The 20,774-nt window shown below is 37.3% G+C and overlaps 1 long non-coding RNA gene across 4 annotated transcripts in view; it reads right to left on the reverse strand.

Moving 5' to 3' along the window:
- Positions 1–20,774, reverse strand: part of LOC133257557 (uncharacterized) — a 527,623-nt gene that overhangs the window by 188,374 nt on the left and 318,475 nt on the right. For 2 of the 4 annotated variants that reach the window (XR_009739602.1, XR_009739599.1), the window contains exons 1-2: positions 13,612–13,701; positions 10,958–11,019 (exon numbers count right to left, since the gene is read on the reverse strand). This is a non-coding gene — a long non-coding RNA (uncharacterized LOC133257557). Of the gene's footprint in view, positions 1–10,957; positions 11,020–13,611; positions 13,702–20,774 lie in introns of those variants that run through there. The other 2 variants (XR_009739603.1, XR_009739601.1) reach the window with 1 other exon arrangement.

The raw sequence follows: 20,774 nt of genomic DNA on the forward strand, positions 1-20,774 counted from the left end.
TTGCTTTCTTTCCAATATTCTGGTAGGTGGGTCATAGAGGATCCTGCTGTGATGTATGTCGGAGAGTATTTTCCCTATGTTCTCCTCTAGGAGTTTTATAGTTTCTGGTCTTATGTTTAGATCTTTAATCCATTTTGAGTTTATTTTTGTGTATGGTGTTAGAAAGGGTTCTAGTTTCATTCTTTTACAAGTGGTTGACCAGTTTTCCCAGCACCACTTGTTAAAGAGATTGTCTTTCCTCCATTGTATATTCTTGCCTCCTTTGTCAAAGATAAGGTGTCCATAGGTGCGTGGGTTTATCTCTGGGCTTTCTATTTTGTTCCATTGATCTATATTTTTGTCTTTGTGCCAGTACCACACTGTCTTGATGACTTTGGCTTTGTAGTAGAGCCTGAAGTCAGGCAGGTAGATTCCTCCAGTTCCATTCTTCTTTCTCAAGATTGTTTGGCTATTTGAGGTTTTTTGTATTTCCATACAAATTGTGAAATTATTTGTTTTGGCTCTGTGAAGAATACTGTTGGTAGCTTGATAGGGATTGCATTGAATCTATAAATTGCTTTGGGTAGTATACTCATTTTCACTATATCAATTCTTCCAATCCATGAACATGGTATATTTCTCCATCTATTAGTGTCCTCTTTGATTTCTTTCACCAGTGTTTTATAGTTTTCTATATATAGGTCTTTAGTTTCTTTAGGTAGATATATTCCTAAGTATTTTATTCTTTTCATTGCAATGGCGAGTGGAATTGCTTCCTTAATTTCTCTATTTTCTCATTATTAGTGTATAGGAATGCAAGGGATTTCTGAGTGTTGATTTTATATCCTGCAACTTTACTATATTCATTGATTAGCTCTAGTAATTTTCTGGTGGAGTCTTTAGGGTTTTCTGTATAGAGGATCATGTCATCTGCAAACAGAGAGAGTTTTACTTCTTCTTTTCCAATTTGGATTCCTTTTATTTCTTTTTCTGCTCCGATTGCTGTGGCCAAAACTTCCAAAACTACGTTGAATAGTAATGGTGACAGTGGGCACCCTTGTCTTGTTCCTGACTTTAGGGGAAATGCTTTCAATTTTTCACCATTGAGCATAATGTTTGCTGTGGGTTTGTCATATATAGCTTTTATTATGTTGAGGTATGTTCCTTCTATTCCTGCTTTCTGGAGAGTTTTTATCATAAATGGATGTTGAATTTTGTCAAAGGCTTTCTCTGCATCTATTGAGATAATCATATGGTTTTTATTTTTCCATTTGTTAATGTGGTGTATTACATTGATTGATTTGCAGATATTGAAGAATCCTTGCATCCCTGGGATAAAGCCCACTTGGTCATGGTGTATGATCTTTTTAATGTGTTGTTGGAATTGGATTGCTAGAATTTTGTTAAGGATTTTTGCATCTATGTTCATCAGTGATATTGGCCTGTAGTTTTCTTTTTTTGTGGCATCTTTGTCAGGTTTTGGTATTAGGGTGATGGTGGCCTCATAGAATGAGTTTGTAGTTTACCTTCCTCTGCAATTTTCTGGAAGAGTTTGAATAGGATAGATGTTAGCTCTTCTCTAAATTTTTGGTAGAATTCAGCTGTGAAGCCGTCTGGACCTGGACTTTTGTTTGCTGGAAAACTTCTGATTACAGTTTCAATTGCCATGCGTGTGATGGGTCTGTTAAGATTTTCTATTTTTTCTTTGTCCAGTTTTGGAAAGTTGTACTTTTCTAAGAATTTGTCCATTTCTTCCACGTTGTCCATTTTATTGGCATATAATTGCTGATAGTAGTCTCTTATGATCCTTTGTATTTCTGTGTTGTCTGTTGTGATCTCTCCATTTTCATTTCTAATTTTATTGATTTGATTTTTCTCCCTTTGTTTCTTGATGAGTCTGGCTAGTGGTTTGTCAATTTTATTTATCCTTTCAAAGAAGCAGCTTTTGGCTTTGTTGATTTTTGCTGCTATGGTCTCTTTTGTTTCTTTTGCATTTATTTCTGCCCTAATTTTTAAGATTTCTTTCCTTCTACTAACGCTGGGGTTCTTCATTTCTTCCTTTTCTAGTTGCTTTAGGTGTAGAGTTAGGTTATATATTTGACTTTTTTCTTGTTTCTTGAGGTATGCCTCTATTGCTATGAACTTTCCCCTTAGGACTGCTTTTACAGTGTCCCAAAGGTTTTGGGTTGTTATGTTTTCATTTTCATTTGTTTCTATGCAAATATTGATTTCTTTTTTGATTTCTTCTGTGATTTGTTGGTTATTCAGCAGCGCGTTGTTCAGCCTCCATATGTTGGAATTTTTAATCGTTTTTCTCCTGTAATTGAGATCTAATCTTATTGCATTGTGGTCAGAAAAGATGCTTGGAATGATTTCTATTTTTTTGAATTTACCAAGGCTAGATTTATGGCCCAGGATGTGATCTATCCTGGAGAAGGTTCCGTGTGCGCTTGAGAAAAAGGTGAAATTCATTGTTTTGGGGTGAAATGTCCTATAGATATCAATTAGGTCTAACTGGTCTATTGTATCATTTAAAGTTTGTGTTTCCTTGTTAATTTTCTGTTTAGTTGATCTAGCCATAGGTGTGAGTGGGTTATTAAAGTCTCCCACTATTATTGTGTTATTGTTAATTTCCCCTTTCATACTTGTTAGTATTTGTCTTACATATTACGATGCTCCTATGTTGGGTGCATATATATTTATAATTGCTATATCTTCCTCTTGGATTGATCCTTTGATCATTATGTAGTGACCTTCTTTGTCTCTTTTCACAGCCTTTGTTTTAAAGTCTATTTTATCTGACATGAGTATTGCTACTCCTGCTTTCTTTTGGTCTCTATTTGCATGGAACATCTTTTTCTAGCCCTTTACTTTCAGTCTGTATGTGTCCCCTGTTTTGAGGTGGGTTTCTTGTAGACAACATATATAGAAGTCTTGTTTTTTTATCCATTCAGCCAGTCTTTGTCTTTTGGTTGGGGCATTCAACCCATTTACGTTTAAGGTAATTATCGATAAGTATGATCCCATTGCCATTTACTTTATTGTTTTGGGTTCGAGTTTATACACCCTTTTTGTGTCTCCTGTCTAGAGAATATCCTTTAGTATTTGTTGGAGAGCTGGTTTGGTGGTGCTGAATCCTCTCAGCTTTTCCTTGTCTGTAAAGCTTTTGATTTCTCCTTCATATTTGAAGGAGATCCTTGCTGGGTACAGTAATCTGGGCTGTAGGTTATTTTCTTTCATCACTTTAAGTATGTCTTGCCATTCCCTCCTGACCTGAAGAGTTTCTATTGAAAGATCAGCTGTTATCCTTATGGGAATTCCCTTGTGTGATATTTGTTGTTTTTCCCTTGCTGCTTATAATATTTGTTCTTTGTGTTTGATCTTCGTTAATTTGATTAATATGTGTCTTGGGGTGTTTCGCCTTGGGTTTATCCTGTTTGGGACTCTCTGGGTTTCTTGGACTTGTGTGATTATTTCCTTCCCCATTTTAGAGAAGTTTTCAACTATTATCTCCTCAAGTGTTTTCTCATGGTCTTTCTTTTTGTCTTCTTCTTCTGTGACTCCTATAATTCGAATGTTGCAGCGTTTAATATTGTCCTGGAGGTCTCTGAGATTGTCCTCATTTCTTTTAATTCATTTTTCTTTTTTCTTCTCTGATTCATTTATTTCTATCATTCTATCTTCTAATTCACTAATCCTATCTTCTGCCTCTGTTATTCTACTATTTGTTGCCTCCAGAGTGTTTTTGATCTCATTTATTGCATTATTCATTATATATTGACTCTTTTTTATTTCTTCTAGGTCCTTGTTAAACCTTTCTTGCATCTTCTCAATCCTTGTTCCAGGCAATTTTCTGTGCTTCCATTTTGATTTCAAGATTTTGGGTCATTTTCACTATCATTACTCGGAATTCTTTATCAGGTAGATTCCCTATCTTTTCCTCTTTTGTTTGGTTTGGTGGGCATTTATCCTGTTCCTTTACATGCTGGGTATTCCTCTGTCTCTTCATCTTGTTTATATTGCTGAGTTTGGGGTGGCCTTTCTGTATTCTGGCAGTTTGTGGAGTTCTCTTTATTGTGGAGTTTCCTCCCTGTGGGTCGGTTTGTACAGGTGACTTGTCAAGGTTTCTTGGTTAGGGAAGCTTGTGTCAGTGTTCTGGTGGGTGGAGCTGGATTTCTTCTCTCTGGAGTGCAATGAAGTGTCCAGTAATGAGTTATGAGATGTCTATGGTTTTGGAATAACTTTGGGCAGCCTGTATACTGGAGCTCAGGGCTGTGTTCCTGTGTTGCTGGAGAATTTGCATGGTATGTCTTGCTCTGGAACTTGTTGGCCCTTGGGTGGTGCTTGGTTTCAGTCAGTGTAGGTATGGAGGGGTTTGACGAGTTCCTGTTAATTAATGTTCCCTGGAATCAGGAGTTCCCTGGAGTCAGGGTTTGGACTAAAGCCTCCTGCTTCCGGTTTTCAGTCTTATTTTACAGTAGTCTCAAAACTTCTCCTTCTATACAGCACCATTGATAAAACATCTAGGTTAAAGATGAAAAGTTTCTCCACAGTGAGGGACACCCAGAGAAGTTCACAGAGTTACATGGAGAAGAGAAGAGGGAGGAGGGAGTTAGAGGTGACCCCAATGAGATGAGGTGGAATCAATAGAGGAGAGAGCAGGCTAATCAGTAAACACTTCCTTATGTGCACTTACAACTGGACCACACAGAGATGTTCACAGAGTTATACAGAGAAGAGAAGAGGGAGGAAGAAGACAGAGGTGGCCAGGAGGATAAAAGGAGGGAATGAAAAGGAGAGAGAGAGATCCAGCCAGTAATCAGTTCTCAAAACATATTTTTGACCCACGATTCTGTGACATATCAGGGACCAAAAGAGATGTGTATGGAGTCTGCCCTCAAGATGCTGAAATTCAGCAAGAGAGTCATGACATATATAAGTAACTAAAATCCTAATTATAACTTATGACTAATGTTATGAAGAAAAATCCTAGAGTGACAAGAATACAATAAGATAGTTACACAGCTAGAAATCCCACTAAGGTAAGATAGAGAGGAACTTGGGGAATTTACCATAAGCTACACACCAACCAGAAAATGCCAAGAACATGTAGCAGCTAAGCAACAATCAGAACATTTTGAACCTAAACAGACTTTTTATGTCATTATTGCAGGAAAATGAATATAAGACCTGCATTCAGCCTGGGAGATTTATAAAATAACAGACCCTGAAAACTGCACTCCTACATGTAGCCAAGATAGGAATAGGTAAAGGGGAAAGAAACAAGGTGAAAGGGGATATTAGACTGATACCAGAGATGAATTTTTATTATATGTTTAGGATATTTTAGTATATTATCACCCTTAGGCTAATATACATACGAATTAAACAGGGGCATGCCAGTCTTGCTGTATCATTGAAAAGGCAAGAGAATTCCAGAAAAACGTCTATTTCTGCTTCATTGACTATCCAAAGCCTTTGACTGTGTGGATCACAACAAACTGTGGAAAATTCTGAAAGAAATGGGAATACCAGACCACCTGACCTTCCCCTTGAGAAATTTGTATGCAGGTCAGGAAGCAACAGTGAGAACTGGACATGGAACAACAGACTGCTTCCAAATCAGGAAAGGAGTACGTCAAAGCTGTATACTGTCACCCTGCTTATTCAACTTTATGCAGAGTACATCATGAGAAACGCTGCGCTGGATACAGCACAAGCTGGAATCAAGACTGCTGGGAGAAATATCAATAACCTCATACATGCAGATGAGACCACCCTTATGGCAGAAAGTGAAGAAGAACTAAAGGGCCTCTTGATGAAAGTAAAAGAGGAGAGTGAAAAAGTTGGCTTAAAACTCAACATTCAGAAAACGAACATCATGGCATCTGGTCCCATCACTTCATGGCAAATAGATGGGGATACAGTGGAAACAGTGGCTGACTTTATTTTTAGGGGTTCCAAAATCACTGCAGATGGTGATTGCAACCATGAAATTAAAGATGCTTACTCCCCGGAAGGAAAGTTTTGACTAATCTAGTTCAGTTCAGTTCAGTCACTCAGTCGTGTCCGACTCTTTGCAACCCCATGAATTGCAGCAGCCAGGCCTTCCTGTCCATCACCAACTCCCAGAGTTCACTCAGACTCCCATCGAGTCGGTGATACCATCCAGCCATCTCATCCTCTGTTGTCCCCTTCTCCTCCTGCCCCCAGTCCCTCCTAGCATCAGAGTCTTTTCAAATGAGTCAACTCTTCATATGAGGTGGCCAAAATGGAGTTTCGGCTTTAGCATCAGTCCTTCCAAAGAACACACAGGACTGACCTCATTTAGAATGGACTGGTTGGATCTCCTTGCAGTCCAAGGGACTCTCAAGAGTCTTCTCCAACACCACAGTTCAAAAGCATCAATTCTTCAGCGCTCAGCTTTCTTCACAGTCCAACTTTCACATCCATACATGACCACTGGAAACACCATAGCCTTGACTAGATGGACCTTTGTTGGCAAAATAATGTCTCTGCTTTTCAATATGCTATCTAGGCTGGTCATAACTTTCCTTCCAAGGAGTAAGCGTCTTTTAATTTCATGGCTGCAATCACCATCTGCAGTGATTTTGGAACCCCCCAAAATAAAGTCTGACACTGTTTCCACTATTTTCCCATCTATTTCCCATGAAGTGATGGGACCGGATGCCATGATCTTCGTTTTCTGAATGTGGAGCTTTAAGACAACTTTTACACTCTCCTCTTTCACTTTCATCAAGAGGCTTTTTATTCCTTTCACTTTCTGCCATAAGGGTGGTATCATCTGCATATCTGAGGTTATTGATAATTCTCCTGGCAATCTTGATTCCAGCTTGTGCTTCTTCCAGCCCAGCGTTTCTCATGATGTACTCTGCATAGAAGTTAAATAAGCAGGGTGACAATATACAGCCTTGATGTACTCCTGTTCCTATTTGGAACCAGTCTGTTGTTCCATGTCCAGTTCTACCTGTTGCTGCCTGACCTGCATATAGATTTCTCAAGAGGCAGGCCAGGTGGTCTGGTATTCCCATCTCTTGAAGAATTTTTCACAGTTTACTGTGTTCCACACAGTCAAAGGCTTTGGCATAGTCAAAAAAGCAGAAATAGATGTTTTTCTGGAACTCTTTTGCTTTTTCCATGATCCAGCGCTTGTTGGCCATTTGATCTCTGGTTCCTCTGCCTTTGCTAAAACCAGCTTGAACATCTGAAAGTTCATGATTCACGTATTGCTGAAGCCTGTCTTGGAGAATTTTGAGCATTACTTTACTAGTGTGTGAGATGAGTGCAATTGTGCGGTAGTTTGAGCATTCTTTGGCATTGCCTTTCTCTGGGATTGGAATGAAAACTGACCTTTTCCAGTCCAGTGGCCACTGCTGAGTTTTCCAAATTTGCTGGCATATTGAGTGCATCACTCTCACAGCATCATCTTCCAGGATTTGAAATAGCTCAACTGGAATTCCATCACCTCCACTAGCTTTTTTGTAGTGATGCTTCCTAAGGCCTACTTGACTTCATATTCCAGGATGTCTGGGTCTAGGTGAGTGATCACACCATCGCAATTATCTTGGTCATGAAGCTGACTAACCTAGACAGCATATTAAAAATCAGAGACATTACTTTGCCAACAAAGGTCTGTCTAGTCTAAGCTATGGTTTTTCCAGTAGTCATGTATGGATGTGAGAGTTGAACTATAAAGAAAGCTGAGCACCGAAGAATTGATGCTTTTGAACTGTGGTGTTGGAGAAGACTTTTGAGAGTCCCTTTACTGCAAGAAGATCCAACCAGTCCATCCTAAAGGAGATTAGTCCTGGGTGTTCATTGGAAGGACTGATGTTGAAGCTGAAACTCCAATACTTTGGCCACCTGATGCAAAGAGATGACTCATTTGAAAAGACCCTGATGCTGGGAGGGATTGGGGACAGGAGGAGAAGGGGATAACAGAGGATGAGATGGTTGGATGGCATCACCAACTCAATGGACATGAGTTTGGATAAACTTCAGGAGTTGGTGATGGACAGGGAAGCCTGGTGTGCTGTAGTCCATGGGGTCACAAAGAGTCGAACACAACTGAGCCACTGAACTTAAGTGAACTGATGCCAGTCCCAGTTAAACCATATGGGATCAAAGGAGGAACTAATGATGTAAGCTTTGATGTCTACCCAAAATGAGGAAGAAGGTGTTCTTTGATTTAAAAAATGTAGCCCTCTTTGTTCTCAGGGCTGCACTCCCTTGTCTGCCTGCTTGTATCTCTCACAGGCATCCTATGCTTATAAATTTGTTCTTTTCCTGTCAGTTTGCTTCTCACTCAATTCTTTCCCCTCCATCTGAGCTTCAGTAAGTCCTGAGACTGGCTGCGTGGCTCCAATTAAAAATCTGTAAGTTTGACTCCCTTCCAAGTCAGGATTGTCCATTATCAAGAGTACCATGATGGAAGCTAACTCTAGGGAGAAAGCTACCTATTACACTGATTAAGTAGTCAGGTACTCAATCAGACCCAAAATACCTCTGAATAGGTGACAAACTGAAACCTGAGGATGAGAACTCACTCATGTGAACACTTAGGAAAATCACATTGACAGAGAATATTATGCGAATAGATCTGATCAGGGAGAGCCTGCAGGTTAGAGAAATTAAAAGAAGTCAGATGTTGCTGGAGCCTCAAGAATAAGTGAATTCCATGAGCTAATTTTTAAGGGATAATTTGTTGTCAACCATATACCATACAAAACCAAGGTAAGGAGGTTGAATTCTATTCTAAATGTAATAGGAAGGACTTTGACGTTGTGACCTGATGTATCATGATATTTTTTATGTATATTCAAAAAGCACTTTTTTTTTTTTTTTGGACAGGAACAAATGTAGAAGATGAGAGGCCATGTGAGAAAGATGACAGCCACATAAGAGACAACCCAAGATCTAATAATGTCCTTAACTGCTATTTGTAAAATAGATACTGAAGATGCAATGTTAGCACTTTTCAGTCTCTGAAGTGTACCTGTGCAATGAAGTTAATGACCTCTATTAAAACGAATGTCCTATAAAGCAAGTTTATTCCATTAGACCACCAGCTAAGGGATCTGTGAACTTAAAATGACAAATTCACTGGCCAGGTGGCTGAGTATCAAAGATAGCATTTTTGAAACTGTTCAAGAGTGATGCACTAAGGTTAATTTACCAACTCAAATCACCTAGTTTTCTAAAATATCATAACTCAAAGAAAGGCTTCTGCCTGCCTCTGGATAACCAAAGGAGTCAAAATTTTTTTTTGCCCAAACTTCTTTGCCTAAAGAGCAGCAACAAAAATTCTTAAGTCTTCTATCTACTTTAATGAAGGTGTGAATAGCTAATGATTGTCTCCTATCAAAGAATTATATAGAATACTTCTTGACTAACAAAGTATCTCTAGGCCAGCTCAGAGAGGACATTAAGGCTTCCTAGGTCACAACACTGTGGTGAGTAGTCAATGCTTATACTGTTCACTTTGCCAGATACTCACCAAGATCCTAAATCTATCTTATGCTATTTTAAACACTGGTAACATCTTACTATCAAATTCCAAGTAAAAAGAACTTGAGACTCTCTCCTATCCTGTTGCAACAGAGGCCTGAAAAAGAAAACTATTTTAATGGGGATTATTTTTTTAAGATAAGATGCCTTTTATTTTTCTTTTACCTTTTCCACCTTTTTACTTAAGATGAAAGTCAGCCAGACTTTGCTAAACTTGCTCAACAATTACGTTACAACAAAGCAGAGAAAATTCAATAATAAGTAGGTCTAAATGGAGTCTGGAAAATGTATGCTGTTCAGCTTTTAGTATTCAATTATTTTTAGAATAAGAATAGTTGATTGCCACTTTTACTTCTTTACTTTAGAAACACTTTCGTTAAAAATATTTAATTATTTTTTATGAGCTGCACTGGGGGCAGTGGAACCTCTCTAGTGACCTAATGCACTAGTTATAAACACCCATAGGGTTTACCAACAAAAACAAAGACATAATTTGATTTTGATATCACTGAAGGGCCAACATATATATCGTACGTGCTAAGTGCATTGCCAAAAAGAAAAGGAAGAAACAGATATCTATTTCTTAAAAAAAATATCTTATATATATACGTATATATATATATATACATAGGAAGGAGATTAGTTTCATTGCTTATATTTTTATGAAATTTGTATTAAATTTATTAGCATAATTATTTACACTTTAAATGGAAAATTCTAACAAGGCACCATACAGCAAAAAAGAAAAGTCTACCAAGTATGTAAACAAAAACAGCAATGTAATTAATCATTTATTGACTCAGTTCACATGCAGAAACCAGATTTTAGTTTTTCCTTGACAATGCCTCCTGATTAGGATTTATGAGTTATAGAAAAAACTGTAAAAGCTCACATTATTAAAATGTAAGATGCTAAAATTCAAACTGCACAGTTTACACATGCCACTCAAAGTTCAGGGGACCCTAATACTCTAGTTAAACTGAGAAAGTAATTGTATAAATAGTACACTCTAGATTTTAGAATGGAAAATGAAATCAAGGTTAAAAACAGGCAAACTATAAAAATATCATAGAGCTAAAAACATTGTCAATTACCATTTAAAGTGCAAAAAATTCATTAACAAGATTAATGATGATTTACTTAAATCATTAAATCTTTAAAATTTTTGAGTAAAAGCCTCCCCATTTCTGCACAGCCACTTTCCTAAGAATAATATTCTTAAATAAAAAACAAAATACGTGGGAAATGAAAAACAAAATACATGGGAAAGCAATGACATTTCTACCTCTTATGCATGTAGTTTATTTTCTTTACTCTATATTAATTTCATGACAAATATCTAATTAATATTAGCATACAGCAGCAGACAGGTAAAGAAAAAAACTGAAGCAAAGTTCTCTCTAATTCAGACAGTTTAAAAAGCATTAGATAATTAGTCAAACTTACTCACAGAATTGTGAAGAGTGGTTTAATGCCTGCCTGATAAATTTATTTTGCTCCACACAATTAGACCTGTGATTAAAAAAAAAAGAGAGAGAGAGATTTAAAAAAAAAAAAAAAAAAAAAAACTGTTCTTAGTAGAACAAGCATGGAGAAGGAAATGGCAACCCACTCCAGTGTTCCTGCCTGGAGAATCCCAGGGAGGGGGGAGCCTGGTGGGCTGCAGTCTATGGGGTTGCACAGAGTCGGACATGACTGAAGTGACTTAGCAGTAGAACAAGCATGTATTATTCCATTTTTTTTAATGGAAATAACACACAGTGAAAAGAAATCTTAATCTGTTTCATTACACAGATTTTGCTCTTAGAATCAATTTAAATGCATTTTAAAACAGTTAAAAATCAAATCTACCAACAATGAAGCAATAAAATAGCCAAAACAAATATTGTGGGCATCTGCCTTTTTATGGTCATGACCTATACCCCTCCAACTCACCGCCATCTGAAACACACACACACACCCCTTATCATTTCAAGTTTCTCTTCCTCTAGTGGTTCTATGCCATGTATTGAGATTTGCATGCACTGAGCTTGCTCTTTCAACCCAGACCGCAGGAGTGAATTAATCCCACTAATGATCAACCCAATCAGGGACCTCCTCCCACTTTTCAGTTAGAACCATATGGAAAGATGTTTTCCTTCTACAGGAATTTCTAGGCTGGTAGAATGTACGTGTAAACTGTTAATGGCCACCTTATCACCAAGAAAGAACAATGTGTTTGATTCCCTGGTGACAGGGTAAGAAATTCTTCAAAGGACATAGTTCTGAGATAGAGCTGGCATGGCTTGCAAAAGGCACTTTCATATATAAGATACCTACTCTGGATACCTCTTATATCTTTAAGATATAAAAGCCTTTCTCTGCACCACCTGAGGATTCTTACAACCGGGCAAGACCCCAGCCTGCCTGAGCAGAATACCATCACAATCACATTGAGCATATCTTCTGTGGATAAAATTCAAGAAACTACTCCTACATGCCATATTCCAACCAGATGTGCCCTAAGAACATTTTTTCTTATAAAAGTATCCTTTGAGAGTATCACAGTAAAATACAATTTTTCTAAGACTTATGTATTAGAATGCTTGCTTACCCATGTCAAGACTCAAACATAGCCCTATACAGAGATAAGAAAAGGAATTTTAATTTAAACGCTATTGGTAGCAAGACAAGCAGTAGTATTCACAGGTGCTTTTGCAGCCTTCTGGGAAGGCTCTGCCATTCCCAGTGAGCTGATACTGTCCTCCGACATCAGGATAAATTACTCTCTGCTCACCAGTCAGAGATCTCCATTCATCTTAATTTTTTGCACATAGTATTCTCTTTCTAGAATTACCTTAATTTTATGCTGCTCTTTTTACCTGGAAGTTCTTCAACAACTGCTTCTCTGTTACTGTCTTCCAAGGGAAAGTTCATAGTTAATTCTGTGTTCCTACAGTATTTTCATCATATTTTTGACTGATTACTCACCTTTGTGCATCATAATTTATCTAATTTCATGTATGTGTTTCCCTAGCTTTTTGTACAGTATTATCATGTAATATAGACTCAACTTATATTAGCTGAATCCTTTGCAAATATGTTCTTAAAATTTTAAGTATTAAATAGAATATAAAAATCAACAGAACATATAAAGGATAAAGAATTGTATATGTGCCATGAAGAATTAATCTGAAAAAAATATCCTTAACTTAAACTAGTAATTGTAGAATTGGATTTCACGTAAATTTTAATGTCACATTATACTAGTATTTTATCTTCCAGATATTTAAATACCCTGAAAGGAACTCTATAAATGATAATTACTAAATATTAATTAATTATTGGAGAAGGAAATGGCACCCCACTCCAGTGTTCTTGCCTGGAGAATCCCAGGGATAGGGGAGCCTGGTGGGCTGCCGTCTATGGGGTCACACTGAGTCGGACATGACTGAAGCAACTTAGCAGCAGCAGCAACAGCAGCAGCATAGCATTAATTATTAAGCATGAATAACAGAAACATTAGAAGCAACTAAAATAAGAGAAGACTGTAACAAACATACAATGGAGAAGCCAGTGAGGTATAAAAAAGAACAGTAAGTAATATCAAACTCTCTGAATTTAATTTAAATCTACAGTTTTACTAAATAGCCTTTCTGAACGTCTGCCACCTGATTTCAATGAGCTTTATAATGGCTAAGTTTGACTACACTGGTCACCTCTCCAGACCACAATCTGTTACATGGAAAAGATCAAACAGTGCCAATCTCTTTGTCAGGTTAGTGAATAATCCATTCATTTCTTAGATCAGAACTGTGATCTGTATTTGTGTCAATCAAAGTAATGTACAGGATGTGAATAGATGGTGAAACTGAATTCTTTGAATCTAACTATAGCTAGAAAATCCAAGTAGAGAAGAATAATTAAGAATGTTAACTAACAACAGAAACACTGTATTTTAAAAATATCTACCATTCCAAATATTGAGTATGAACCAATAAAATCAACTTGCCACCTACACTACAGAACATGACCGTTTAAGAATTGATTTATAGTGATTTGTCAAAATCTTCCATTTATTATATGTACTATGCACATAAGGTAAACACTGTCTAAGATAATCACCTTAAAAAATGTTACACACCAAAACATTCAGTGCTTTAGAGTTCTGTAATGATCATCTGTACTTGAGTAATGAAGATCTATAACCTTTCATTGCAGTTCCACAGTGCTGAGAATCTTTGCACCAGGTATCCTTGGTAACAGAGTGACAATGAAACAAACATTAAGAGTTGGATTTTAGTTTCTGAAAGGAGAAAATAGACTAGATATGATGAGGGCATTTGAATGCATTGGCCAGCATAACTTGACATTCATTTGAAAGGGAGTAGATGGCAGTTCTGATGAACCCATTGCTATGTCAATCTCCCTCTGGGAAAGTATTGCTCTATGTGTAATATTTTTAGAGATTTGAAATGTTATTTCAAGCAAAGAGTAAGAAAAAGAAATTCCTTGGTATCAGAACTGGCCATTGTTTGAATTTGAACAACTAAGCAGTTCCCTAAATTACCAGAATAAGAGACTAGATCTAGTATGGGGAAAATAATGCTTTGAAGTGGCAACCTGGTGACCCTGACAGCACAAAAATAAAAAGAATTGCTCATAAGAGTCACTGAAATTTCAGTGTTAATCTACCATAGATATAAGAGGAATAGTTAGGAAATAGTAAGAACTGCTGAATTCACAAAAAGCTTTTCAACCTGAATTTACTGTTCACACACAGAGAACTACACTGTGAGTCACAAGAGATAAAGAAGTAGTTGTCCCTGTCATTTTATGACCTGTGGTTGGAGTTTATTTTCAAGGAAGACTTGAATACACATTTGATAATGTAAAAATTATAGTATCTTGGCATTATTATTCTACAGAAGCTACAGATGTAAAAAAAAAATGTGGCTGATCTCAACAAGATCTGCACATTTAACAGAACAAAAGTCTATGAAATCTATGCAGCAAACAATATCTGGACATAACTCCATACAGAACAACTGCCCTGAAGCCTTATCCCTTTTTACTCCACACATCACATTCACTAAATTGTGTTTTCATGATGTTGCCAAGTGATGGAGAAACATGTTTGCAGTCCCTTGAAATTTTTAACTTTGTTTCCACTTGTCTGTATTTTGCACATGATACACTGCTTGGCAAGCATAGATTTTTTTTTTATATAAAATGCAATATCTGAATTAAGATTTGAGCTTTTTATTCCCTGTCTCCCTAACTCCAGAAGACCTCCTTGACTATCCATCACCAAGACTTCCCCTTCATAGAAAATTAGGAATTCTTTCAATTCTTAGGTCCCTGATAAGCACACCTGTCTACATGATCACTTGGACTTCTTTCCTAAACTTATGTTAGAATTATATCTTTCTTCCCAGGATTCCCTGTTTAGGGCAAATCATTCTCTAGGGGTAAAGTATGGAAATGTCTTAATGGAAAAGTTTCCAAGTAGCCAAGGTGGTGAAAGGAATTAAACACAGATGGAGCTCCACATGCTCAAGTAGAAAGGCATAACGGAACATAGGCTGTCCAGGAAAATGGTTTTGTATCTCTCTGGTATAAGTCAAAGGTGTGTGCAATTGTATCAGAAGCAGGTTGACTGAGAATTGGAAATAATAAGTTATCGCCAAGCTGTGAACAGCTTAAGTCAGATTTACACTGGCATCATTAACCAATAAAACATCACTGGTGAATAATATGGTTGGACTGCATTTTAGAAAGATAGCTCCTCACAGTAGACTGTCTGAAGGACACTGAAATAAGACAGTTGAGGCACAAATTCTGGCTGTGCCACTGTGTGGATGACCATGGATAATTTTGTATCCTTGTGTCTCGGATCTCTTATACGTTTAGCAAAAACCTTAATGGCACTTACCTCAATTATGAAGGTTAAAGCAGATAATGGATTTCAAATCCTTAAACATGCAGCTTTGTATATAGTAAGAATCAATAAACATTAGCTGTTTTATCTGTTATCCTATTTCTCAATATTTATTCCAAGTAAATATTATGGAAGGAGAATTATGTATAATTAAGAATGTATATGAAGAAAGTTTGTGATAGCACCACTTCCAGTTTTAAGAAGATAGGAGGAAAACAATTGTTTTAAATTTATGTCTTGGTTCATTTGTTACCAACAGACAAAAATGGCTGCCAAACATGGACAGTATGTTTAGAACTGCCTAACAATATACAGTCTATAATACAGGCTGCGTGACATTTCCTTTGGGAGCCGAGATAGGATGGTATAACTGCTGCCAAAAAGGAGTATGCTGTCTCAACAGCAACCAAGGTGAATATCTGAATATTCATCCTCCAGAAAGGCTTAAACCGGGGTGCAGTGAAAGACCCCTACAACTATTTATGGGGTGAGGTGTGCTCTTTCGAGGGCAATTGAAAACCATAGTGTTTCTCAAAGGATAACTGTCTCATACTTGTACAAAAGGCCAAACATAGGAAGTTTTTTGTGTGAGGAGAGAAAAGTGCTTCCAATATATATTTGAGTAAAAATATGCTAAAAAGATTGAATACAGGTTCAAGGGAAAGATGAATTATAAGTATATCTTGTACAATGTCAGGTCATATTAAATACAAAATACAAAATATTTTGTATTTTGTATATATAAATATATATACAATATATATATTGTATATAAATATAAATACATATAAAATACAAAATTCTGGAAGCACAAACATAACATAAAGATTCTATGTGACAAAATTAATTATAGCTTTATATTAGTTATCAAAATTACATTGAATTACTAAAGCTCCAATATTAATGACATATCAATTAAAGAACATTTGACAATTTTTAGATTCTTCTGAGCAATTCAAGGCAGTATATCTCATTAATGTATTACATTGAGTTCATTCATGTAATAAAGTGTTGCTTAGCCAATTAGAACAAATGTGTAACCAATTCACTGAATGACTTGGCACTGAGCTAGTAGAGAGCAAGTAAATGTAACTTTATTCTTTCACTTTACTGTTTTTCGCTTGTGCTCCAGTGAGTCTCTCATCTGTACCTCTGACAGATACATCACAAGGCAATTTCATCATTGTCAGATATTAGCGAGCAATCCCATTTTAGGCGTCAGCAAGTCCATTCAAGCCTATTATAGAGTTTCATTATTATCCAGTTCAGAAATTCTCCCCTTCCCCAGCTAAGTCCTGCTTCAGGTTGGTAAACCTGTACTAGAAAAGGCAAGTATATCAAACATTATGTTCAAATGTGCTTAAGCGAGTTCCCAAGGGCCTTAGAAGAGCTAACCATTTCTTTCTTTCTTATGTAAAGATCTCTAGAGGTAGGCAGCCCAGGTCTGGTACGGTGGTACCACATAGTCATCAGGGATTCAAGTTTCTTCTCCTAATTGTCCATATTTTTCAGCTTGTGACTTCCACATCCAATTCAGGATGCCTGAAAGATATCAGATCATTGAGTCCGCAGTCACCCTAGCAGGAGGAAGAGAGATGGAGAAAGGTCCTCCCATTCTATTTATATATATTCCTCAAAAGTCACAACTGTCTTTACTGCTTAGATCCTATGGGCCAAACCTTGATCACATGACCTCTCTTACTTGCAAGAAAATCAAACTATATTGAGAGGTAGTCATGTGCAAAGTTGAAAATTAAGAATTTATCAAGAAGAAAGGAAAAAACAGATTTTAGGGAATAGCTAGAGTCGTTTCACCCAGGGCACAAAGTTTTCTTCATCGGTTTCCATTATACTCTTCCATTTTTCTTTCCCTACTCACAATGACACTATTTCTTCTGGATTAGGGTGGGCAAAGAAAAAGCAAGAGTGTGTTGGTGCCTCATGAGGGAAATACCTCTTGTTGTGTTCTCATGAGTTCCACAGTGATCCCCTAGTGAGATTCTCTGATTTCAGTTTGCTATAATGGGTGTTGCCTTCTCCAGCTGACTGTGAACAATTCCACTTCAGGACTGAATCTGTGGCAATCTACTCCAGTAGACTATATCCACTGGGCTCATGTCAACCTACAAGTGATCTGTACGATCAGAATTCTTTTCAGCACAATGGCTGCCAGCAACCTGTGTCATCATTCACATCAGGGCAACAAATACAGGCACGTTTCCTGGCATTTCTGGAATACAGCTCATAGGCACTATGGGCTTCTCCCTCAGCTTGGCTATCAGGTAACTGGCCAGACTCAGCTTCAGCCTGTTTTAATACTGAATCAGGTACTAGTCTCTGCCTCTCCAGTTTTCAGAAATCTCATGACAGAACTTTAAAGGGAAATTTTTCTAAAGTTCTCTCACTTGCTCACTGGTTTAAGATGACCTTAAGTATTCCCCTAATATATGGGATAAGGGGAAAAAACAGTAGCAGAGGTCTCTAACAGTGCTCTATCTCTAAGAAAATCCCTCCTTCATTGACGTCTCCTGATCAGTCTTCAAACCTCGCCTGTATACTCTCAGAGTGACTAATGGGAAATGGCCTGTCAGGTTGGGTCACTGCTTAAGTAGTTCTGTATAAATACTTCTCTTTGCATCATGGGGTAAATTCACTTTAATTTTAATCCATACAGCCTCAGTTAACAGCTTATTGACAGAGATTATTAATATGTCTTTTGTTACCCAAACATTTTTGACCAGAGTCTTTCAATATTTACTTACATAACAAATTGCTGGCCACTGATGTTTTCTCCAAAAATCGCCCAGGCAATAATGTGTTAATATAAAAGTAAAGGAAATTTTTCCATTAAAAAAATTAACAGATTTTTGAAAGATATAAAAATGCATAAATAAAACTATGTGACTAAGGATTGACATGTATACATCATGGAAACATCACCGCAATCAAGTTCACAAACACATGTGTAATACCTCCAAACTTTCTTGGGCCCCTTGGAAATATTCGCCTAACTCAAGACTACACAGATTTTTCTTAGATTTTCTCCCAAAAGGATTTGTAGCTTTAGGATTTACAGTTAGTTTCATAAATCATTTGAGTTAATTTTTATATACGGTAAGAGGTGTGGATTAAAGTTCATGCTTTTGCATATAGATATCCAATTTTTTGACATGTTATTGAAACGACTGTCCTTCATCCACTAAACTTTCTTTTTTTTTTCTCAAAATTCAATGTTTAGTTCTAATTCTGTGTTCTCTATTCTGTTTGATTGATCTATTTGTCTATCCTTAGACAAGTACCATAGGCCTAGTTACTGTATCTAAATAAGTCTTAAAATCAGATAGTGTAAGCCCTTCAAATTTATTTTCTTTGTCAAAATGTGGCTATCCTACTCACTTTGAGTTTCCATATGAATTTTAGAATCAGCTTGTCAATTTCTACAAAAAACTTTGAGAGGATTTTAATTGAGATTATGTTGGATATAAAAAACCAATTTACACAGGACTATGGAGACAATTACTGTGATATTGAATGATTTGCCTAGGAAATGAACAAAGATCATTCTGTCATTTTTGAGACTGCATCCAAGTAGTGCATTTTGGACTCTATTGTCAACTATGAGGGCTACTACATTTCTTTTAAGGGATTCTTGCCCACAGTAGTAAATATAAGGGCCATTTGAGTTAAATTCACCCATTCTAGTACATTTTAGTTCGCTGATTCCTACAATGTCAATATTGACTCTTGCCATCTCCCCTTTGACCACTTCCAATTTGCCTTGATTCATGGACCTGACATTCCAGGTTCCTATGCAATATTACTCTTGACAGCATCAGACTTTACTTCTGGCACCAGTCATATCCACAACTGGGTGTTGTTTTTGCTTTGGCTCCATCTGTTCTTTCTTGAGTTATTTCTCCACTGATCTCCAGTAGCATATTGGGCACCTACTGACCTGTGGAGTTCATCTTTCAGTGTCCTATCATTTTGTCTTTTCATACTGTTAATGAGGTTCTCAAGGCAAGAGTACTAAAGTGGTTTGCCATTCCCTTCTCCAGTGGACCATGTTTTGTCAGAGTTCTCCACCATGACCCATCCGTCTTGTGTGGCCCTACACAGCATGGCTCATAGTTTCATTGAGTTAGTCAAGGCTGTGGTCCATACTATCAGACTGGTTAGTTTTCTGTGACTGCTGTTTTCAGTCTGTCTGCCCTCTGATGGATAAGATTAGAGGCTTATGAATGCTTCCTGATGGGAGAGACTGACGGAGGGGGAAACTGGGTCTTGTTCTGATGTTGATGTTCAAACTACGACACAATTGCACTCTCTCACACGCTAGTAAAGTAATGCTCGAAATTCTCCAGGCCAGGCTTCAGCAGTACATGAACTGTGAACTTCCAGATGTTCAAACTGAATTTAGAAAAGGCAGAGGAACCAGAGCTCAAATTGCCAACATCTGTTGGATCATTGAAAACCCAAGAGAGTTCCAGAAAAACATCTACTTCTGTTTTATTGACTCTGCCAAAGCCTTTGAATGTGTGGATCACAACAAACTATGGAAAATTCTGAAAGGAAAGGGAATACCAGACCACCTGACCTGCCTCTTGAGAAATGTGTATGCACATTAAGAAGCAACAGTAAGAACTGGACATGGAACAACAGACTGGTTCCAAATCAGGAAAGGAGTATGTCAAGGCTGTATACTGTCACCCTGTTTATTTAACTTATATGCAGAGTACATCATGAGAAATGCTGGGCTGGATGAAGCACGAGCTGGAATCAAGATTGCCAGGAGAAATATCATTAACCTCAGATATGCAGATGACACCACCCTTATGGCAGAAAGTGAAGAACTAAAAAGCCTCTTGATGAAAGTGAAAGAGGAGAGTGAAAAAGTTGGCTTAAAACTCAACATTCAGAAAACTAATATCATGGCATTCGGTCCCATCACTTCATGGGAAATAGATGGGGAAACAATGGAAACAGTGGCAGACTTTATTTGGGGGGCTTCAAAATCACTGCAGATGGTGATTACAGCCATGAAATTAAAAGATGCTTACTCCTTGGAAGAAAAGTTATGACCAACCTAGATAGCATATTAAAAAGCAGAGACATTACTTTGCCAACAAAGGCCCATCTAGTCAAAACTCTGGTTTTTCCAGTAGTCATGTATGGATGTGGGAGTTGGACTATAAAGAAAGCTGAGTGCCAAAGAATTGATGGTTTTGAGCTCTGTTGTTGAAGAAGACTCTTGAGAGTCCCTTGGACAGAAAGAAGATCCAACCAGTCCATCCTAAAGGAAATCAGTCCTGAATATTCATTGGAAGGACTGATGCTGAAGCTGAAA

Source organism: Bos javanicus, chromosome 2, assembly GCF_032452875.1.
Source record: "Bos javanicus breed banteng chromosome 2, ARS-OSU_banteng_1.0, whole genome shotgun sequence".
Lineage (NCBI taxonomy): Eukaryota > Metazoa > Chordata > Mammalia > Artiodactyla > Bovidae > Bos > Bos javanicus.